Source organism: Pteronotus mesoamericanus, unplaced genomic scaffold (genome assembly GCF_021234165.1).
Source record: "Pteronotus mesoamericanus isolate MK-2021 breed Mesoamerican mustached bat unplaced genomic scaffold, CSHL_Meso_final scaffold_21, whole genome shotgun sequence".
In the NCBI taxonomy this organism is placed as follows: Eukaryota; Metazoa; Chordata; class Mammalia; order Chiroptera; family Mormoopidae; genus Pteronotus; species Pteronotus mesoamericanus.
Window position 1 is genome coordinate 23,818,499 of NW_026555310.1, and position 24,829 is coordinate 23,843,327.

Consider the following 24,829-nt stretch of genomic DNA (forward strand, 5'->3'; position numbering starts at 1 on the left):
CAGGCACTATATTAAGAACTGAGCAAACAATTATAAGACAATGTTTTTCCTTAAATACTGCTTTACACTGGGTGCGGAAAAGGGACTTGGGGGGACATCCATTTCTACGGAGGTTGTGGGGAGATGGGGTTCTTACATATTACCAGTAAGAATTAAATAGGTATTAATTTTTTGAGGGCAATTTGGCTATACAAGATAAATATATTAATATAGGTCTCTCTTTCTTCTTCTCTCTTTCTCTCTATTTTATCTTTTTATCCTTCTTCCCTACTCCACTCTGTTTCTCTCTCCCTCTGTGGCTACCCTTCTGGTACCCTTTGGCCCAGAAATAACAATTTATGGAATTTATCCTAAGGTAGTAATAAGAAATGTGGGCAAAGTTATACATACAGAGTTGTTCATCACTGTGATTTTTTTTCCTCATAAATACCCAAGAATTTGGGTTTTCTTAGGCACATTTTAATATTCCTATGTTGTCAACAAATGGCCATTAAAAATGCAGTTTTAGAAGATCGTTAACATGTAAATGTTTACAATATATAATTAGTAAAAAAAAGCAAGATTTAAAATAATATAGCATGATTCTTTTGGGGGGAAAGTTAGAAATATCTGTTTGTAACAGATATTTTGGGAAGGATAAATACCCAAATGTTAGCAGTGGCTAACATTTTGTAATTAAATGTTCTTTTTGTATTTGCTTGTATTTTCCATTTGTTTTTATTGAGCATATATAATTTTTTTAACAAAATTTTAGTTCCACCTTTATTAAACTACGGAAATCTATGTTTTCTTTTTCTTTTTTAAATTGTATTGAATTTATTGGGCTGATGACAGCCTGAGGGGAGGTTAAGGAGCGGAGGGACTGAGCAAAAATGGAAAAAGGGCTCATGGACATGGACAACAGTGTGGCGATTGCTGGGGAGAGGGGAGTATAAACAGACTAAATGGTAATGGAAAAAATACAACAAAGTTTAAATCAAAAAAGAGAATTTATTGGGATGACATTGATTAATAAAAGTATATAGTCTTCAGGTGTAGATTTCTATAATATACCATGCGTATATTGACGGATTGATTGTGTGTTCACCACCTTAAGTCGAATCTTCTTCCATCACCATTTATCTGTTTTCTTAAATGCCTAGAGAAAGGCAGCAATTCCATGTTTTCCTGCAGAAAAAAAAATTAACAATTAAATTTCATATATCAAACTTCATGATAGATTAAACTAAATGTCCATCATAAGCTTGAAATATTCCCCTTATAGTTGAAAGAATTCTTACAGGTTATATAATCTAATCTTCCGAGTGATGCACATATTAGCTCTATAATATCTTGTATAAGCAATATAAACTTACTGAATTTAGAGAGAGATTTATTTTATTCATGAAAAAGTGGTTCTTAAGTAATTACAACAAAGAAAAGCCAATTTGGAGTCAGAACACCAATATTATGTAACTACACTACAGATACTTAGGTGTAATTGTGCACAGGGAAAGAGTGGTGAGTGTGTTACTGAATAGACGCGCTTTGCAAAATCCATCAAAATGCGTAGTTGACTTTTGGCCACTCTACTTGTTATTAAATGCCCAGATAGAAAAATTAGGAGCACTTCACTAAGAGAATTCTCACAGAAACTTGTCTACCAGACTCTATCCATAAATATACTTAGGACAAGGGATTAATTTAGCATCTCACTTAGTAATTTATTTTATATTTGTAACTGTATGGGCGCAAAATTGTTTTTATAATTATTACATTTTGTAAAGTGAAAAGGCAACTTTCAAAATGAATGTGAAATTAAAGAAGCCAGAAAAGCACATGGAAAAAATATGGAAAATAGTCATGCTCACAGAAAAAGAGTAGAAAAGTGTTTTCCAGGGACTGGATAGGGGGAAATAGGGAGGGGTTAGTAAAAGGTTACATACTTTTAGTTATAAGACAAATTTCAAAGATCTAATATATAACATAGTGAGTGTAATTGAAAACACTGTATTCTATACCAAAAATTTGCTGTGTAGAATTGAAATATCCACACTAAAAAAAGAAGAGGAGGTGGTAAATATGTGAGGTGTTAATTAATGATATATTTTTATATACTAAGATATCTGATACCTGATATCTGTACATATATCAACTCATCACATCGTACACTTCAAATATCTTACAGTTTTATTTCTTGATTATACCTCAATAAAACTGAAAAACATAAGATGAATAGTCTGGTCATTTTTAAACCCAAATTTTATAAAGAAAAAATATGCAATTAATGAGAATGATTAACTTCAATGGCTTCCTATGCAAACAACTTTGTTTCTCCATGTCCTTCCTGTGATTCATTAAGAGAGCTCAGGGCCTCATTTGTGTCACTTGCAAAAGGTTCTCATGATATGATATCATCATCTTTTTTTTAAATTATAAATGAAAGTTTCTTTAGAAAGTCACAGAGGTGGAAATAAATAAGCCAACTGGGTTGCGTGGGCTCCGGAAACAAGTTACAGAGGCAAAGAAGGGCACTTGGGGCTTAGGGGAGAGAAGGGTAAAGGTAAAGGTAAAGCACCTGGGGGAAGAAAAGGACGAAGGGAAAGGAGTGGCAACCCAGAGGGGAAGAATACCTCATCGTCTTCTGGAAAAGTCATCCTCCCAACAGTGGTGTTCTTCTCTTCCTACCAGCTTTTTTATTTCCATATTCCCTTTGATTTGCAATGCAGAGAACATCCTTAATTTGTTCCTCACTGATATTAAGAGTGTTTATTAGGAGATTCAGGAAAACTCTACCTGGTGTCCTTCTTTGACTACCATTCATTATTAGAAGGCCACCATTTTGTTTAATTTCAGCAGTTTGCATCAGAAGTTAAATTGCCCTTTTGTTCCCAGTTATACTCACTACTTGGGCTATCAGATCTTTCTTTGGTTCCTGCAACCTGAAAGTAGTTTCATCAGCCACTTTCTTCTGAGAATAGTCCTCTGTAATCTCATACCAGCCTTACTAGTTCATTTGTAATCTGTCCTCTAGCCTGTCTTTGACAGGTCATTTCTGTTTGAGATGATCTTGCCTATTTCACTCTTCCTCTGAGCCTGTTTTCTTGCCATCTTGCATATATTCATCTAGCTCTGTGTCTAATTCTTTTGTGTATTCTTGTGACTCCCACTTAAATTTCTTAGCAAGGAAATAATTGTAGGTCTCAGATTGTCTGCTTTTGTCAATAGTGCATTCCACTTCCAAGATATCAAGTTCAGTGGCCACTGCATCTTAATTCTACTCCTGCAGCACATCCCATATGTTGTTAACCTTCTTCCCTCCAGCAAAAGGTGGTTTCTGGCTGCTTTGGCTAATGGCACATCTGCATGGATTTTCAAATTATTCATTTTTGTTGAGGATAGAAATCTTTCTAAAAATAAGTTACTTAAGAAGTTCCAGGGGTTGAGTATAGTTTACAAAATAGATTAAACAGAAATATGTAGGGAGTTATATCACAGGTAGACTATCTCTCAGATTGAGAAGAGTGAACGGATAGCCTGTATGTGTTTTTAAAATTAAATTAATCCCGGATAAGTGTTGCTTTTTTAAATTTTTTTAAAGGGTTAGTCCTTGACCACTACTTTGATATCATCTCTGCTTTGGGTGACCTGTTTCACTAGCAGGCCTGTTACTCTCCATGACTAACTGAATAAGGGTTTGTAATGGAATAAATTGCTTTCTACATAAACAATACATATGTAGGAAGCAACTTACAAGCTATTCTTTACAAGCAATGCACTTGAACTCAGTAGGTCCTGAAATACATGATCAATGAAGTTGGATTTAAGGATCTAAGGGGGGAAAGAAGAAAAAAAATACTTTATTGGTGGCTTTTTATTCATAAATAATGCAAAAATAAAGTTAATTTTGGCAGGCCTTAAAAAAGAAAAATATGCAGGGAAAAATGTCTAAATGATTATAAGAAAGTGTTAATAGTACTTATGTCTAGGAAAAACTTACAATAAAATGTTATGATTCTTAGTTGCTATACCTACTCTATGCTTCAGATTTCCAAGACAAATGGTTTAGGAAGTAATGTTCTTTATCTTTTAGTGTTTGGTACAAAAAGGTGGTTTAATACACCGTACAATGATAAAGATGGTGGTAAAACTACTTTTCCTTACAAATGACAACCACTAAAACAATCACAGAGATCTGTGTTCTATAGCTTAGAACATTTTTATTCTAGAAAATATTGTGAAACTTTTTGTTCACTACTGGTCTCTGAATTCTTTGAAATATACAACAATTCCTATAGCGCTTATTATAATCATTTACTTGACCAAATTTGTTATAATGCAATTAGATTGAGTTTATGAGTTAAGAATTATATTATGTTAGTTTCTTTTTCTTTCCATTTTTCTTTCCTTCCTACCTACCAAACACAAAAACTAAACAAACAATGAAAAGTCTCTTTTTGGTATCAGTGTATCTTTCCTCTCTTCTCTGTACCCACCTGGGGGAAAGGGAGCAATTTGCAGGAAGGGACTGTGTACAGTTTTTTCCATCTGGTTTCTAGGAGTAGTTTTATGGACAGATCAACTGTCAATTAAAATTGAAACTAAAAAATTTTGCCTTTAAATGCTCTTTTTGTGCTTGTCTTTCAATTCTTATAATTACAGCATTTTGGATACTAAGCATCATCACTGCTGTCTTCTGGTCATAACTGGGCCTCCCTGCCCTTCAAATTACCCCTATTCCAAGATTAATTCTTCCTCCTCCCAAAACACAAGAATATTTATACATTTTAAAATACACCTAGGAACTAAAGAGTTAGTTCATACTTTCATAGTTCATACTAAGGTATGAATGACTGAAAATCTGCCCTAAACCTCTAAAAAGAGATTACTTGTTAGCAGAAATAACATGCAATTAGTAGAGTTTCAGGCAGGGGGGTAGATGTTTTTGGATAAAGGGAACAATTTGATAATTGTGGGTAAATTTAAGAGGCCTACCCAGCTATGCTATGTTTAGGTTCTAGAAACTAACAGAATTTGTAAGATTCCGGGTCTCTGCATATAAGTGACCCTAGAAATAAACTACCACGTACATATTTTAGATCATTTCTTGCCCTTCCATTAGGCCCATGGTCAGCAATGTTTCTTTGTCCTTCAGGGAATTAGGCTGTTGCTCAGTTGACCACTGTCTGTAGCTTATATCTTATAGATTCCTTTTCCTAGATCTTCTGAAGAGAAAGTTTATATCCAGCTTTACCCCCAGTCCCAGCTTGGGTAGTTTGTACCATTCCAAGATATTTTCTTGAACATTCAGCAAGAGGATCTATCCCCAATCCATGAACTAATATTATTTAATATAAACTCCATATGTTGTAGCATTGTTGCTCACAGCAAACCCAGAAAAGTTCTGTTGGCTCCTGTCTTTAGGTCTTTAGAATGCAAGCACTCCAAGTGTGAACAGCACTTTTGACTAATTTACACTAAGGTGTTAGTAATTTTTTTTTAATGGCTTTTTTTCCTCAGAAGAAACTTAGGGAGGTCAGAGAACGGAGGAGGGAGGATATGGAAAGGGAAAGGGAGAAGGAAAGAGGCAAAGAAGGGAGAAGGAGGGATAAACATCATAGAAACTGATAACACCTAAAGACTTCGTAATTTAGCTACTTCATGGTTTTTACTTCGGAGACAACATTTTAGAATAACATCTAGAGGAAATTCATTAAATGAGTTTTCTCTGTAACTGATACTTCTAAGGAACTCAAGGAGACCAATTGTGATTTCCAAATACAGATTTTTAAATAAGTATTGATGCAAACATTTCATGGTATTTATTATAGAGAGACAATCTTTCATATTCTTGATAAATAAAAGTTTTCTATTCATATATCTATGGACACTGAATTCTTTAAAGTTTGTGAAATAATGCAAAGTTTTCCTCAAAGTGTGACAATACTATACATGCCTTAGGACATGTTTGATATAAGAAAGCAGATTTCCTCTAAGCTATCTAAAGAAAAGAAAGATATCTTATAACAAGTCAAGGTATCTTACAGAACTCAAGAGTAAGAAATAGAGCCAAATCTCCCAAGGGACTGGAACTGACAACTGAAAAGTCATAAGAGACCAAGGTAACTCTTTGTACATTTTTCCTTCCCCTCCATCTTTTCCTTTCCCCCACTGCACACTCACCATAATCTTTAATTTTCCTTATCTCTGTTTCTACTCTCTTTTTACAGAACAGCTTTCTTCATTCCCTTTTACATGACACATTGTTGCCAGATTGTAAACCCAATAGGGTTGCCAGATTGAACAAATAAAAATACAGGATGCTTGTATTTTACCTGGCAACCCTAAAATCATACCTAGCCAACCCAGCACCCTCATTTCCTGGGTCTACTGATCTATAACTAGAGCCAATGTATAAGAGTTTCTGTGCCCTCATTCAAAATTCTGGATTGTGGGCGGTGGGGAGGAGGGGGTAGGGAGCGTTTGGTGGGAAGGGTGGGAATCTAATTAGTTCAGCTTGGGCCAGTGACCAGCCCCAGTGAGTAAGGCAGTCATAGAGCCCAGCTCTCCACGTGAGAAGAATTGTCAGCAAAGGGGTAAGTGCTAATGAGTCAGCCCCAAATGTTACCTAATAAACATAAATGTAGGCTATAAGTAACTCTTGTTATACATATAGAAGTTGCTCCTACAAGTTTCTTGAGTTCATAAACAAAGTATTTTATTGGTCTTTGTATTCCCTGGTGTCTGGCATCTGGTACTTTGTACATGCTGGTTAATTGAGTTAAACAATTTTGACAAATTTCAAAAATTGTTCTATTTCTCTATTTATTTGAATACCTGAAAATGTCAATAGAGACCAGAGCAATTTCCAGAAGTGGTATTCTAAGTTGTTAAACATGTTGCTTTTAGAGGATAACATAATAAGGGATCAAATGGAGAATTTTGTTGTAATAATTTATACAGGAGTCACTAAAGAGTCACTAAAAAGCTTAGTGACTAAAAAAACTCAGTAAATATTTATTTTTTGACACATTTTACCAAATAGATATTTTAAATTTTATTTTTTTATTTATTTTTAGAAAGAGGAGAAGGGAGGGAGAAAGAGAGGAAACATCGATGTATGAGTGATGCATCAATCGGTTGCCTCTGTGCCCCCAATGGGAGACTTGACCCGCAACCCAGGCATGTGCCTTGACTGGGAATTGAACCAGTGACCCTTTAGTTTGAGGGCTGGCACTAAATCCACAGAGCTACACCATCCAGTGCCCAAAAAGATATTTTTAAAAAATACATAAATTACTCCAGGAAGGTTAATACAGGGGCCTGGAGCAAATAACACCCTTTTTTTATTACAAATTTTTTTTTATTACAAAATCATTTAATAAGTATGTATTCTATAACATAACAATGTCACACTCAAGCACACCATATGGCATTATAGGTGAAATGTTCAAATTAAAACTATAAATTATTACACCCATGTTATTACCCCGGCAACCACACTCAAGCAGGCCTTACTTCTGCCAGAACCTGTATATTAGCTAATCTCTAAGATGGTCATTATTTCATTAAAATTTCAGACGAAATGCTTTTCTCCTAATAAATAATCTTTAAAAACCTCTTTTAATGGACCATTGCCCTTTTATTTTCTTGCTTCTTTTTTCATCATTTATAACTTTTTACATGATGATTTAAACCTATTTTTCAGGTTGCTTTATGCACAGTAATAATTAGTGGCTTTTTATTTATTACCTATCACATATATGATGCTAACTAAAGAGTGGATAAAATTATCTATATTATCAACATCTATAGCACAGATGTATAAAAGTCATAGTACTATTAATCCACTCAAGGTCATAATGTCATAGGAAACAGAGCATGGAGGGGAGGAAATTGAGCCTGGATCACATGACCTGGGCTGAGTGACACATGGTCTGGGTTGAAATCTTAGCTCTCCTTATTATTTATTGTGATGCCTTAGGCAAGTTTCATAACCTCTCTCTGTCTCAGTTTCTTTAAAGCAGGGCTAGATAAATATATCCTGGCCACCTGCCAGGGTTGTTAATCAAATGAGATAATGTATGTGAAAGTGTTTTTAAATTATAAAACACTTCACAAATATAAGATTTCTCTTATTGTTGTCTGATAAAAGATGCTTATAAATCATGTTACTATCTAGGAAAAATGTCATTTGCTGTATTGATGGTTACTATGACCTAGAGCTATAAGCTATAAAGGTAGACTTACTCAAAGAAAAATAATCCTTTTGAAATAAATATCACTTTATAAACCATTTTTAAGGACAAAACTATTCTTATTGCTTACTATTATTTTTAATATATAATTTAAGATGAATGGAAAGCACACTACACTTGGGGAGAATGGGAGCCGTAACCAAAAAAATATGGGTAACAAAGCGCTCATGGGTAAAACATTGTTAAACGTAGGAATCTTGGAGGCTTTCCCTGTTTGATTTTCATCCTGTGCCACTGTCTCATCCTTTATCCTCATTTTGTTAGAATTTCCAGAGGGAAGGAAGGACAGAACTGTTAGTGCATCCCTGGCCCCACATAGAGACTTCAGTATTGGTAACTACTCTCTTCTCATTTCTTTTTTCTCCAGGATCTCCAGCCTCGCCATTTAGTGAAAATGAAAAAGACTTCTCACAAAATTGTGGGAAAAAAAGGTTTTTCTGTTGTTGAAAGTTCTCTTCTTTTTCTAATGAGTTTGAAACATATTGGTCTTGTCTATGATGATTTTTAGGTGCTAACTAGAACCCAATATACACAGATGCCCAATAAATGAGTATCAAATATTGACTGATTGTAGCTTGGCTGAGTTATATTCTCAAGAAGAAGAAAGAGAAATATTTTTAAAAAATATCTTTTTGTTAAATAATTCATTTAACTATATGAAAATGATATTACAAAGAATTTCACTTTGAAATTGTCTACAGATACAATCTTCCAATGTAAAGTAGTTGCGGAACAGAATAATATTGTATTAAATCAAATACTTGTGACTTGATTTATTTGGGAACACTTGCAAATATCCATTTTGAGTAACAATAAAGCAATATCCATAACTTTTTTTGTATTAATGATTTTATTAGCTTTTTAAAGTCAGTTAAAATCATGTCTGACCAAACTGAATTGAATTTCAAGTCTACTGTAACTTGGAAATGTCTAACATTTACAAAGGAAAGACAAGCAGGCTTTTTGCAGGCAAGTTTTATGTTTACAAGTTGTGGAAAGATTGCTTATTTTAACCAGTGGGATTGATCTGGGGTGATGAACTTTTAAAACAAGATGGACTGTGGCCAATTTGACCTAGAGACACAGAAAACGAGTTATGAAAACAAAACATAAGCTGGATAGAGTCGTGCCTAGGGGCAGTTTTTAATATGGAATTTAAGCACTAGTTATTATTCTGTTTCTTTTGTTAGATTCATACATTCTGTAGTTGGAACACTTCAACTAGCTAATGTATCAGGTTTGCTCATAAACTTATTGTGAGTCTGGAATTGCTGTTCATTTCATGATGTTTTGTTTCATGCTGCTGTTCACTATCACCATCCAGGCTTCCAGAATTCTGCCCCTTGTTTACAGTGTTAGTTTTCTGTCCTTGTGCTTGAAAAGATTATCTCCACTTTGTTGCTTTTCTTCGTGACTTGTCTCTTGCTTAGGTCCCAAGTTTCTGCCTAACTGGTTAGAGGAATATTTCTGGGCTTGCCACTGTCCTTTGTTTAATCAGGTCCAGGTCATGGGAACAGAGCAATGATTCTGAGAATGATTTGCCCTCCGCTGAGGTCTGGCCACCCCAGAGAATAGGCTTAGCAGGAGGGGAGCCGCAGCATCCTGTCCCAAAGCAGGAGTCACAGAGCCCTGAGAAGTCACTCTGGGAAAAAAAGCTGGAAATTAACCTGAAAACAGGAGATGGTGGGTAGACCGAAATAAAATATCTGCCATGCTTCGATGGCATTTGCAATGATTATATACCTTAGCTCAGTTGTCTTTTCTTACTTAAAAGAATGAATGTAATATATTTTTGCTTCTATTTATGAGTGATCACATATAGATATCAGTCAAATCTTTCCTTTTGGGTACCATCACAACTTTTTCTGTCAAATTTTACTAAATCAAGTTTTGGATTACAATTACAAATTCACTTATCAAAGTAATCTCTCTCTGTTAGAGAAATAGATACGACCTTAAAACAATAACAACAAATACAACCAATCTTACCCTATAATAAAGGGAACATTTTGATGTTCTCCAGAGATTTTCCAAGTATTGAACATGAAGACAAAACATTGGAATAATGGTACAGTAACATAATAGCTCTATCTTTATGTTTGCTTACTTATATAATACACTTAATAGTAGTATAAAAATCTTTTGCCTCCCATAGTTCAACATGTCATGGAAATTATGTAAAATTACATCTAAGAACTACTTTTGTTCTATCTGAAGCAAAAAAAGAAAAAAAAAAGTCCAATAGAAGGTAATTAAAGTTTCCTTTTTCCTCCCACAAACTTTTTTCTTAAAGAATGACTTTAAGACCTACCCTTGACTCCCAGCCTTTAAAACCCTCAAAATGAAAGTCCCAGGGTGTGCACTCCTTTGCCAGAGCATGCCTGTGACTTTTCTTTCCACCTTCCCTTCTTCTTCCCCCATATGAGTGCATCTCCTAAACTGTAATGGTTCCTGCTCACCCCAAAAGGATTTGGGAGACAATAAGATTAATCATTTAAAATGGACAGAGTGGCACATGCAAATAAAACCAAACTTTTGAACTCTGGGTTTTTGGGTTTTGTTTTTTGTTTTTGATATTTTAATTTTAAATATGCTTGTTTATATTCAGTTCAAAATATTATTAAGATAAACCTTATCATATGCACAGGATTCCTGACTGACTTGTGATTGTTGCAAATCTGGCTAGAACATACTATTTGGAAAATTTGATCTTTATTGGGCAATACAGTCAAGCAGAGGGGTTGGTGTGGTAAGAAATAAGGTTCTCATAATATTCTCATGAAAGTTTAGTGGCCAGAGGAAAAACATAAGTCTTTCGTGTCTTTATCATGTTTGTGCCAACAGTTAAAAAAATTACTGCTCTAAAAATTGTGCAATAGAAAGTAGTCATAGTTAGAGCTTTATAAGATTGCAATACTCAGGACACAGATGTCATTTAATTATGTGCTGATTTACCTGTTCAGGCATATCCTCCTGTCCCTGAGTATTCATCAGAATTTTAGGTATAATTACAACTATGATTTTAAATACTTGGTAATGTACATATACAGCATTTGTATAATAATTTCTTTTTAGTAAAAATAGAACACTAAGGTTTGTCTTAGAGTTAGGTACCTAAGTATAAAACAAATGGCATTTCCTAAAATTACACTTCAAAGTGTTAATTTTTTAGCCAAAAAAGAGAATTTAACTTTTCCAGTAAAAATTTATTTTTTATCACTAGTGTTGAAATGTATAATATATTGGATTATCAAATTTTATCGGAAATTTCAGCATGTCAACAATTGGCTCATTTGTAGGTTGCACAGAAACTATGAGACAGAATTTGAAATATGATTAACATGTTGAGACAGTGTTCAAACTTTTTTACCTTCATTTGGTGATCTTTCAAGGAACATAATCATATAGATATGCATGTATGTGTATATATATGCATATATATGCATGTATATATGCACGTATATATGTATGTATATTATACATAACATTATATATGATATATCATATCAAACAAAGCAAGTTAGCAAGCCAGGACAAGAGGAATAGGGAAACTGTGACTGATAGTTAAACAAGCAGTTGGCAGCCATCTAGTATACCCTATCTGTCCTAAACCAAGGACACTTAAGAGTAAATGGTTTGCACTTTTTCTCCCCAACTAGACAGTAAATACTGTAGTTTAAATAACCCTACTTAGGGAGAAAGATAGCAGAAATCCAATCAGTGCCATTTGTCAACCACGCTCAAGGACAGATGAAGTTAAGGGGAAAAAAATCTCATTTGGTACATCAGCATGAAGCTGATAAACATTCTATTGAGATCCTCTCCCAAGACCTACCCTTGACTCCCAGCCTTTAAAACCCTCAAAATGAAAGTCCCAGGGTGTGCTCTCCTTTGCCAGAGCATGCCTGTGACTTTTCTTTCCCCCTTCCCTTCTTCTTCCCCCATATGAGTGCATCTCCTAAACTGTAATGGTCCCTGCTAGACTCGCAACCAGGGGAGCAATGGGCAGTTCATCCCAGACTAACCCCTTGACCCTGTCCCCAAGGCCACCTTTACTCTGACTTCTTAGTGCATTACAGTAGCCTGGCCAAGGTTCATTTCCTTTCTATAATGTTACCAGAGAGCCAAGGCAGCTCTGATTAGGCTCTTCTGTTGCTTCCACTGTCCTGAGCCCTTCCTGGTTTCACTGTTCCCAGCTTTATTAAATGTAGTGGGTTGGTGAAAAGTTCACTTGTTTTTTTTCCCATAAGATGGCTCTAGTAGCTCTTAGTTGTTTTTAACTTCATTAGAAAAAATGTTGTTAGATTGTATTGTGACAGCTGTCATATCAGTGCATTTAAAAAAAAGTTATCAAAATTGGTGAATTTTTGTGCAGCCATTTTAATATTGAAGATGGAAGAAAATACTCAACATTTTTGGCATATTATGCTTCATTATTTCAAGAAAGGTAAAAACATAACTGAAATGCAAAAAGATGTGTGTAGTGTATGGAGAAAGTGCTATGACTGATTAAACATGTCAAAAGTGGTTTGCAAAGTTTCGTGCTGGAGATTTCTCACTGGATGATGGTCCATGGTTGGTAGACCAGTTGAAATTGATAATGATTAAATGGAGACATTAATTGAGAACAATCAAAGTTATATATATCATGCAGGAGATATTCAATATACTCAAAATATCAAAATCAATAAAACTATTGGTGAAAATGAAAAATGTGTCTTTTCTTTTACAGGAAAATTAAACAGACTTTTTGGTCAACCCAATACTTTCAAAAATCACCTGGACTCATGTTGCGAAACCTTTCCTGCACAAAGTCTAGAACCCACATACTTCCAGCCAGCTCGCAGTAGTCACAGTCAGAGCCAAGTCCCCTGCCCAGTAACAATATGTCTGTCTACCTATCTATCTATCTATTTACCTTTCTATCTATCTATATCCCCCTGCCCTCCTTCAGCTCTTACAGACTCGGTGTTAAGATTCCTTATATAAGAATATTTGTAGTACACAAAGAAAGTAGTTAAGATAATAGAATACTACCTCTGTATTGCAAAAATAGCCAGAATTCAAATAAAGTAGAGAACTTCTTGAAGATTTTTTTCTTTGTGACTAAACCTACTTCACCCATCAGAAGAATATAAAGTTCAATGGGTGAATAAGCACAACTTTCCCTTAAAACAATGGCTCACAGATTTTTTTTCAAAGTGACTCTTTTCCCAACAAAATGCCACATATGACATTCCCTCTTTCCGAGTAATAAGTGCTTTTCTGAAATTTACTTCTTTTTTATTTTTAAAGATTTTATTTATTTATTTTTAGATAGATGGGATGGGAGGAAGAGAGGGAAAGTAACATCAATGTGTGGCTGCCTCTTGTTTGCCCCTCACAGTGGACCTGGCCAGCAATCCAGGCATGTGCCTTGTTTGGGAATTGAACCTACGACCCTTTGGTTTGGAGGCCAGTGCTCAATCTGCTGAGCCACAGAAGGCAGGGCTGAAATTTACTTCTTAAGTGATCATAAATCAGTCCCTTACTAACTTAATACCAACTGAAGCTTATAGCAGTTCAGTGCTCCAAGAATACAAATATGAAGGCTCTTAGGAATTGTCCAATAAATTTCATTGTGATAGGATAGTGTTTAAGTGTAAGAAAAGATGGAAATACAAATCTTTAAAACTCTTCTGTATGCAAAAGGAAAAAATATTATAGAAATGACTATGCTTAAGAAAAAGAGGGTTTGTTATGCCCTTATGGAAGTGATTCAGGATTGTGGATCTTAATATTTCTAAATTCTTGATGTTAAGAGAAAAAAATAACATGTTTTAAACCACCAAGCATTTCTAACTGCCACTCCTTTGCAAATGTTGGAAGGTGAACTTGTTTTAGAGTATCACCTTCCTTTGTTTCAGAAGCACTCATATTTCATGAGTTAGATATTTATGAATTAGGTAAATAATATTTCTTTTAGTTGAGTATCTGTAAATTAAGCACTGATTATTACCCTTACAGAAGCCCATTGATAATGTCATAATCCCCCAATATAGATCCCTAAATCTGCTGATTTCTCTGCAGGGTGTGTGCGCGCACGGAAGACCTACATGTTTCTCAGAGGAGATTTTGATTATATGACCTGGCTCTGCTTCCTCTAATTGGGTTTGAGACAGGGGTGGGGATATGGTACTTGAGCAGAAGGGATTAAATGGATTCTGTGAACAGGAAAGCTAACGGGGGCCAAAAAGAGAATCCCCTAGGTGATTCCATCCTTCAGCATAGTAAGTGCTTTTCTGAAAAGGCAAGTCAGTCAACCCTGCACTCTTGAGAGAACATGTCACGTCACTGTTCTAATTTTCCTTTTTAAAAATAATAATAGCTTACAGCTTCTTTAAGCCTTAGTAAAGTAGACAAAAATGTGTTAGCTGTGTTTTTCAAATTCAAGGTAGGGGAATCCATTTTTATCCTTCGGGGGTAACTTGTGTCTACACTTTGGGAGGCTACGGAGCCTGGATAGCTACAGCCAGGTGTGATCGTTGGAGAAATCTGAAGCAGCGGCTTGGAGGAGTCCACACAAAACTTCCAGGATGGATTTGTGAAACATGGAAGAACTTGCTGGGTGTCTTCATAAAGTCTGAGTGAAGGGATAGATGCCCTGCACTCCCTTGAATAGAGGCTCTGATCCTTCTTAGTTAGCTTTTAGAGAGAAAAGTGATGTTGAAAGACTAGAGAAATTGTTATGTAATTCATTTCATATGAACACAAGAAATGAAATCCAATGTGACACTGATGTACTAGCGTCTGGCAGTAAAGTAGCAAAATTGTATCAGCCAATTCCAGAACAATTTGGAGGGTAAAGAGAGCAAGCTTTAAATATAAAAGTCTATTACTTCTCCATAAAATGTGACACCTTTACTCATGTAAGCACATATACCAAAATAAATAAATAGATAGATAGATAGATAGATAGATAAATAAATAGACATGCAAAGAGAATAATTTTAAATCCACATTAACAAAAATGTATAAAAAGCATACTGTTCACCCATCATGATGGGAAATGCAAAAAAGATAGAAAACATAACCCAGTCCTCGAGAAGTTTACCATTATAAAGTCTAATTTGCATTACAAATAGAGAGACAAACCTGAGAGACCAAAGAAGCACATTCAGGAATCCATACCTTTCTACCCAAACAGGATACACCTCCTTGGGCAACCAATGACTGGAAGACAAAAAATATGGTGACTATGCTCAGACCAGATTTGGTATGAGAGCGCGGAGAGAGCAATGGGAGTTCTAAAGATCAGTCTAGATACCAGTGGGATGCAGGTGGGGTCTCTAAGTTTGTCAGAATTCAGTAGAGGAGGGAAGCCGCACTTGTTGCCCCTCTGTGTGGAGAGAAATGGAGTGGTGCAGTAAAGCAGTCTCTACATTTTGTAAATTTGAGTAAATTTACAAAAGTCTGGAGCAACGACTCTAGAGCCACACTACCTGAGTTCTAATTTAGGCAAGTTTCTTCACTAATCCACACTGTTTCTCAAAAGTTCACCTTGTTTTCAATTGCAAGAATCAATTCTGGTGAATCACAAAGAGGTGATGTTTTAAGACTCTACCTGAATATTTCCACCTAGGCTTAGATGAGGTCTTACGTGATGATTCTGGATAGCAATTGGCTTCTGCCTATCCTGGATTCATTTTAAAAGTAAAACTTAATTTTGGTTAAGAGCAATGAAAATATGTCAAGGTGGATTCATTCCTCTATAATTGAGGTGGAAGCCTGCTACATTCTAGGTCTAAGGTGCAGGTGGGCTTAGAGGATCTCCAAGATGATTAGCTGCAAATATGCTGGTTAGAGAGGAATCGTTTCTGTAGTCACCTGGGTTTTTCTGCTACTGTCTACCACCTGGTGGTAGTCTCACTGAGCGAAGGAACCAACTGTTGAAGAAGAGCTGATAGATATTTCTTTTCTGATGGGGATAATACCTAAACTGTGTTGTCTGGTTAATTGAGAAGCCCTAAGGAAACAATGGTGTAATAATATTTCTAACAGGAGTATTCTGTAAAACTAAATGAATTCCCTTGAGATCCTAAACAGCCTTTTTAACAATGGTGATGTTTTATTAAAAATGTGGCATTTACATTACATTTCATTTCCTTCTTTTACAAAGAATAGCTGTTATGGTGGTAAAATCATTCTGTACTACATTTGCTTTGTTTAATGATAATCAGTTTTTTTCTGTATACGGTATTTATATGAGCTGGCATTAAAATATGAGGTAAGTCCAGGAAAAGAAAACTAAGAAAAGTGCAGATGATAGTATAATCAGAAACAAATAAACAAACTATACTACACAGGATGGGGATACTTCGAGAAAGGGCACATATAAAAACTATACTCCACATGCTTTTATAAAAGTATAGTTCTCATACATATACTTGAAACCATTTAGAGTTCCATGTACTATACAATATTCGACCTTTGGCTCTGACCAGTGTGGTTCAGTTGATTGGGCACTGTCCTTAAAAGCGAAGGGTCGATGATTTGTTTCCCTGTCAGGGCACATGCCTGGGTTGTGGGTTTGACTCCAGTCGGGGCTCATGTTGGAGGCAACCAATTGATGTTTCTTTCTCATATCGATGTTTCTCTCCCTTTCTTTCTCCCTCCCTTCTCCTCTTTCCAAAAATAAATAAATAAAATCTTTAAACAAACAAAAAATTAGTTCAAATTTTCTTGAGGATATCACTAACTGCCCTTAGCCTTTAAAAAAATTGATTTCAGACAGAGAGGAAGGGGGAGGGAAAGAGTGAGGAAGGGGGAGGGAGAGAGAGAGAAAGGGAGAGAAAGAGAGAAATATCAATTTGTTGTTCCATTTATTTAAGCATTTATTGGTTGCTTCTTACCTATGTCCTGACCAGGGATCAAACCCACAACCTTCGTGTATTGCGACAGTGCTCCAACCGACTGTACTACTCAGCGAGGGCCAACTGCCCTTAGTCTTACAGACAATATAAATCAAAGATTAAAAAAGAAATAATGATAAGAAACAAAGCCAGAACCTGACTCTTGGTTCCTACTGTAGAGACTCTCATCTGAAAAAGTTCCAACTGTCTGAAATCTTCACTTTAGAATCTTAACAGGAATAAGTCTCTCAGAGAGATGTTACTTTTAGAATTATGCCTTTACCATGGCTAGGGTAAAAATCTGCTTTTGCACTCTGCCACTTTTATTTGAGATTGGCAGGTGAGACATTGCAAAATTCGGAAATTTGCAATGACGGCAGTTTGGCCTCCTGGTCTCGTTTAAAGTGCCCTTTTTTCCCAACACAAACCTTTGAATTTCCATTTCCCCACTGAACTCCTTACAGCTAGGGACTCTCTGCTGAGAAGTGTCTCCCTCATTTGTAATTAACATGTCCAGAGTCACTCGAGATCCTGTGGTTGGGGAAGACTTAAACAATGCACAAGCCACAGGGTGCCAAGGTTAGGTACTCCACCTTCCCCTCCCTCCCAAGCCTCACTGCCGAATCAACTTTGGAGCAGCATGATTCTTCAATCAGCAGCAAATCTTTGAAGTTAGAGTCTCCTTAGTGCTCAGTGCACACAAAGTACTCATCTGTCTCATTTAGTCTCAGCCTTGGCTGAGAAACAATGTAAAAATAGCAAAATTTGTTACATTCCTTCAAGTGTCAAAGGCCTAGGCACTGAGGCTCTTGATCCTTAGTGGGATGGTTTTTCTGACCTGCAGAAGGACAGCTGCCTCTATGTAATAAATTGTAGCAGTCTGCATCCTGGAGCCGCCCTTATCCTTGCTAAGGCTCACCTGGCAGGCACATTTCCTTATAAGATTAACATTAGAGAGTCCTGCAACCTCTGTGAGACTCAGTGGTCTCCTCAGCGGACCAAGAGGTGCCTGCTGAAAGCTACCCATATGTAGAGCCTCCTGCGGCCCAGCCTCTGTGTCTATGGAAACAGCTGTTCGTCTCTGGACAAAACCATCATAAATTGCAGTCACCATTCTGCATGAATGGAAATACAAAGCTTCACCCTCAGGCAATAGCAGGAGTCACCTGTTAAGTCAGCTTGGCTAATATAAGCCTCTGCATACCACTGAGGTCAGACTATCCCACCCATACACTACCTAAAATATAAAGCCCAAAGTCACCTGTCCTGACCTCATCAAAAGCCATTCCTTTGTATATATATGTTCTCTGTCCCCTACTTCCATTTCTTTTGCTTTATTTCTCAATGTTAGCAGACAATTAAGCACTTTTTGGAATCTTCTTGAAGGTCCATGAAATAGTGCCCTTCTCCTTCTGGTTTCCAAACACATTGAGAAATAAAGTAAAAGAATAGGATAGATGACATGTCCAAATGTCACCATGTCTGCCGATAAAGGCTTAATTCAAGATCCAAATGGGCTTTTTTGTACTGAGTCCCACAGTGGAAGTCACAGCACAGCTAGGCCCTGACACGGAGTGTTGTCAATTGTGACATCTAATGGAGGTAAAGAGAAGGCAGTAGTACTAGCTCTACTTAGAAGTACAGTATCAGATTAGCCTCATCATATTGCACTGTTGCACAATTTGAGGAAACATCATTTTGCCCACTAAACTAGAATTTAGCAAGAGTTCAACAGAACCCCTTGTCTAGAATAAGAAATGTCAAAGGAATCTGCCCTTTACTCTCCTTGTTAGGGTGTAACCACTACCTTCTGTTAATTACAGAAGCTCCCTTTCATTCTTCCAGAAACACTGGTTAGGTCTCTACTATATCAGTAGCCAGTCGGCTGAGCTGCTGTTGGGAAACATGGGCCAGGTTTTGCTTTCTGTCTGGCTAGATTTCTGGAAGCAATTGAGTGGCATTCAGCCTGGGAGATCTCATTTTTGTTGTTGTTGTTTTGTTTTTGTTGTTGTTATAGGTGGTGGCGATGTGTGTGTATGTAGGTATGGCAGTGGAGAGGGAAGACTTTAATGGGAAATATCCTCTTAAAAAATAGTGAGATCAGAGCTACGGTAATGGAAATGGGCCTTTGGTTAGCAAATGTGAAATAAAAGTAAAGGCACTGGCTGAAAGTTTGAGGAGAAAACTAGGAAAAAAATAAGACTATTGGAAGAAAGTAATAATCTGAATAGAAGTGTGGACGGGGAAAAACAAATATCTAACACTGAAAATTTGTAATATACTAAGAAAATGTGACCTGAACTTTTCTAAATAGAAAAGGAACTAAGGAAAGGCAGAGATTTAGAAGTATGGTATCTTATTTAAGAAAAAAAGTCTGCAAACAATAGGGAAATAAAGGCAGTGTTCCTCTTACATGAAGGCTGAATTAGACTTTTCTTTTAATAGTGAATAGTCTAAGGGATTTTTTTTCCCCTCCAATTTTATTTTATTTTTTCAAACACATTTGTCTCTGCCCACCCTCCATCACCCTTCCCTGCCCGCTCCCTCCTTCCCTCCCTCACTCCTCCCCCCTGTCTATGGCCTAAGGGATTTTGAACAAGTGTGTAATTTAATAGACAGTTTTTTTGATGTGCCAAAAAAATGGGAGACATTTTAAAGCTTGTTGTTATTATTTTTATTTTCAGTGAATGAAGACTTTGCTTTCCAGGTGCAAGCCTTTATCTTAAGTCAAGTCCCCATAACTGCAGAAGGCAAATTGCCATCCAACTCTACCAAGAAAACACAAAAAGTAATTATTTAGGGGCCAACCCATCCGTAGTCTCTGAAAAGTTAAGCATGGTTTTGCTATTGCTCCTGCATTCTCATCGTAAAATCCCATTGATGTTTATTGTGTAATTTTAGTGTTCTGCAAAATACTTATGTGTGTGTAAATATATGTATGTATATGAATTCCTACTGCAAATTAACATGCTAGATATTTACTCCTTTATTCTTCATATTCCATTTTCAAGGTCAAAAACAGCATTATTTTAACTTCACACTTTATTAAATGTTCTGTTGCTGCTCCAGATCCCCCATGACCCCAACCCTAATCCTTTCCATGCTCAGGAATGGCACAGATTACAATACCAACAGTAATGTTTATTTATAACTGAAAATGAACCACACCTTGGAAAAAAGGATAAAAAGAGGAAAAAAGGAAAGAGAACACCACCCCCACCAAATAATTAAAATAAAAAATCTAATCATGTCAAAGATGGGGGAAAAAGTAACAATAAAAATTTTTTCTTAGAAGGTAAAGAATGGAGGTAAAACAAAGTCCTCTGAGGGGAGCGAGGGAGCAGGATCAGCCCGTCGCTCCAGAGCTGACCCTGATGCATCTTCCAGAGGCAGCTCCTCCTCTGGGGCAGGAACCAGAGCGGGTCTGAGGGAGGGGTCTTCGGGCAGGCGCGGCCAGGCCTCAGGCAGGTCAGGAGCTGCTGCGCAGGCGCACCCGGGCTCCGGAGCCATGGCTAGAGCAGCTGCTGGAGGAGGCATGACCCCTGGAGGCGGACAACCTCCGGGTCCGGAGGTGCCGGGAGCGGCCTCCTGCTGTCCTCCTGCATCGGGCTCCTCAGCCTATGAGACAGGTGTTACAGCAGGACCCGGCTCTGCCTCCTGGGCTCGTGCTGGTGATGCAAGAGGGGAAAAGATCACCCACGTGCCCGCATTTCCACGGGCCCCCCACAGACACGATGCAGCCAGCGCCTTCCAGAGCAGCCGCAGCCCAGGACCCAACCGGGATGACCTCCCCCGCAGCAGCTCAGCAGATGGGGGATCTGAGGCCAGTCTTTGCTTCTGGTCAACCTCTGTGGGTGCTCCCTGTCTGGCTCCGGCCCACCCCCATAAGCTCACAGGCACCTCCACCCCCTATCCCAACCCCACCTTCTTGCCTTTTCCCCCCTGGGCTCTGCCTCCTTGAGCTCCAGCTCACCTGGCTCAGTTCACTTAACACGGGCAGCGTGCTCCAGGTTGGAGTGGGAAATCATGAGCTGCCTGGAGATCCTGGCTGTCTTTGGAGAAAGAGTCCTTCTCCACCCCCGCCCTGGGCCCTGGTTTCCCAGACCCCAAGGTGGCCAGAGTCACTTTTGGCCTGCCCTGGCCCTTCCTGGTGTGGGTCACCTGCCCCTCACTGGTAGAGACGGGGCCGGGGTCTTCATCAACCAGCTGCTGCACCTCCAGGACCTCGGGAGTCGGGCAGGCAACAAGAAGACATCCTCTGCTGTAATGTCTCCAACCCCGTGAGCTGGGCAGGGACCGTTTTAGAATGTTACGGTTCCGGGTAGGAAGGTAACTGATCATCAGGAACTGAAGTCACTGCTCTTGTCTGAGGAGATGCTCGGGCTAAGGGACCCAGGCAGTGACTCACTCCCAAACAACAGAGCCCAACGGAACGTGAAACCCTGGTAACCAGGAAGCCACATACTCCAACTGCCTTGCCCTGCTCACTTGGTAAGGGAATTTGGAAGGAGAAGATGTGATGTTGCTGCTTCTCAAAGTCCCAAGGCCAAGGCCTCTCTAAAGAAAATAAAAAGAAGTTACCAAAGGGACATGGTTGGCCAAGGGTTCGCCCGAGAGCCCTGTGTCCCTCATCCGACAATACCATTCAGGTAACAGAGGGAGGCCCGGGGTGGTTTTCTTCAGGCCAGGCCACCACTTAGATCACACCTGGGCAGCCCTAATCACCAACTCATGTGTGAGTGCGCGTGATTAAGGAGGCTCACAGGGGTAGGCCAGGTCCAAGCAGGAGCTGATGAGACCCCCGGTGGGCCAATCGGGCTCACGCTCCAGCTCAAGACTGGCTGGTGGATGGGGAGAATGGATGGGGTCGTCAGAATACTTTTCACCCGCGCCCTGGAGGTGAATCTAATGTTCCTCGCTCAGGTCTGTGCAAACACAGGCCTGGGCCTGATCCTGAAATGGGAGGTTCAATAGGCAGAACCAGCAGCAGCTAGTGCCAAGCAGGGCCCAAGGAATCCCCACTCATCCCAAGTATCCCCATTGCAAAATTCACAGGACATGAAAGATGACCCAAAAGGGGAGCAATGTCGGCCAAAGCCCACAAAATGGTGGGGGCAATGGTGAAAAAGGAGGACTCCTGTGGCGCTGGCACAACAAGATGACATCTTTTGTATCGCGGAGCTACAGGAGGGTGAGGCCCAGGGCTCTCGGAGAAAAGGTAAGTGCCCACGGGAGGCCGCAGTCGGATGGCTGAGGGCATGGTGGCCAATCTGGATGTGAGACTGGCAGGAAACAAAGAGATACAGCAGAACAAAGGGGCTGGGGCGTGGACTGGCCTGAGACCACGAAATCCGCTGAGACTGCTGAGGGGAGGGCCTTCCAGGGACGACCAAATCGGGGGTCTCTGGGAGGCTCTGCCTCTGTTCGCGTTTGCGGGGCCACTGCCACGGTGGGCCGGTGAGTGAGATCCCCTTGTCTCTGCCCTGCAGGCCCTGGCCCACAGGACAAGACCGACAGCCCAACGGCCTGCCACCAACCAGGCCCAGAACGACAGGGGGCCCCGAGGACCCAAAACTGCTCAGAGGACACGGCCGAAGACAGAGCTGAGCCGTCCCGGCAACCTGGGCCGACGACAGAGCTGAGACGTCCGGGCAACGACGGCACCCGGAGCGCTGACGCCGGGCAAGGCTCCGCCGAAGCCCGCCCCCCCGCCCCCCCCCGCCCCCGGCCGAGCCCGTAGGCCTCCCGTGTCCGTGGCGCCGCCCAGCAACAGCACGGCTGAGGCCAGGCCACAAGAGGGAGGCGCCCTGGCCGCGGGACCAGAGAGCCAGGGACCGCGGGAGATCGTGGTGGGATGGCGGACGGCTGAGTGGCCACACTGGCTGTGAGAGTGGGTGACAGCACTCAGCGTGGATTGTGGAGTTATCAGTGGAACAGACTGTGTGCCCAGAGGGATGCCCAGACTGTTAGCTCAGTCCTTTTTTGGAGGAACCAAGTACATGCATAGGGCTCACGGTAGTTCAGTCATTAACTTAGGTAGGTGGACTGATACGGTCAGAAATATGTCCAGTTCCTTACATTACATAGGAGAATTAATTCCAAATGCATTAAAGACTTTAATGTGAGACCCGGTACCATGAGAATCCTAGAAGTCCCTCAAGGCAGTAACGTCTCAGAGGTGGTTCTTGGTGATGTGTATCTGCTATAATTCCAGCCAAGGAAATCAGTGATATAATTAAAATTTTAACACTATTTGGAGGTATAATTACATCTTCAACTTTTTGATGAGATTTTTTTTTATTTTCCTCTCTTTCTTAGAAAACACTTTGTGAAATATTGCTTTTAACTTTAGGCACACAATTAAAACCATGTGTGAACATATATTTGATTCTAAAAGTGGTTTTAAATGAAATGTCCCTTTCTTAGCTTACATATTAATTCATGGATGTTCAATATCTTTCTATGTGTTTATCTTCAATATTTTCATCAAAATCTTATCACTTTCATTGTGCAGACTTTTCACTTCCTTGGGTCAACATCTTCCTAAGTATTTTATTGATTTTACAGCTATTGTAAAGTGGATTGGCTTTTTTAAATTACACTTTCAGAAACTAGAACAGAATAACTAGCCTAAAGTTAGCACAATGGAGGGATAAAGAGCAGAGCAAAAATAGATGAAATAGGGAATAGAGAGTAGAGGAACGATAGCAAATATTGGTGAAATTTAGAGCTGGCTTTGTAAAAGATAATCAAAATTGACAACCTCTTAGCTAGACTAAGGAATGAGACAGACTCAAATGTATAAAATCAGAAATGAAATAGGAGACATGACCACTGATACCACACAAATACAAGTAAGTATACAATACTGCTATAAACAGTTATACACCAACAATTTGGACAACCTAGAAGATATACATAGATTTCTACCACCACACAACCTACTAAGGCCAGATCATAAAGGAACTGTAAATCTGAACAGACCAATAACAAGTGAGGAGGTAGAATCAGTAGGCAAAGCCTCCTAACAAAGAAAAGCCCAGCAGTAGATAGATTCACTGGTGAGTTCTATCACACATTTAAAGAAGGTTTATACCAATCTTTCTCAAATTCTTCCAAAAAATTGAAGAAGCACGAGCACTCCTAAGCCTATTTTGTGAGGCCAGCATTACCTTGATACCAAAGCCAGGTAAGGAGGACACTACTAGAAAAAAAACTACAAGCCAAAATGCCTGATGAGTTTACAGCCAAAAATCCTCTACAAAATATAGCAACCAAATTCAGCAGGACATTAAAAGGATCATACGCCATGATCAAGAAGGATCTATGTCTGGGAAGCAAGGGTATTTCAACATACACAAATCAATGACTATGATACACCACATTATTGAATGAAAGATGAAAATCAAATGCTCGTCCCCACAGATGCAGAAAAGTACTTGACAAAATTCAATATCCTTTCATAAGACTCTCAGCAAAATGCATATAGAAGGAATGTACCTCAACATAATAACAACCAGATATGACAAGCCCACAGCTAACAACATACTCAACAGGAAAGGCTAAAAGCTTTTCCTCTAATATCAGGGACAAGAAAAGGGTGACCACTCTCACCATTTCTCTTCAGGGTAGTACTGGAAGTCCCAGCTGGAACAATTAGGCCCGTGAAAAGAAGTAAAAGGCATCCAACTCAGAAAGGGA

General features: G+C 38.8%; 1 pseudogene; it reads right to left on the bottom strand.

Moving 5' to 3' along the window:
• Window positions 1-2,242: 2,242 nt before the first annotated feature.
• On the bottom strand, window positions 2,243-18,242 carry LOC129084593 (phosphorylated adapter RNA export protein-like; annotated as a pseudogene).
• Window positions 18,243-24,829: the final 6,587 nt, after the last annotated feature.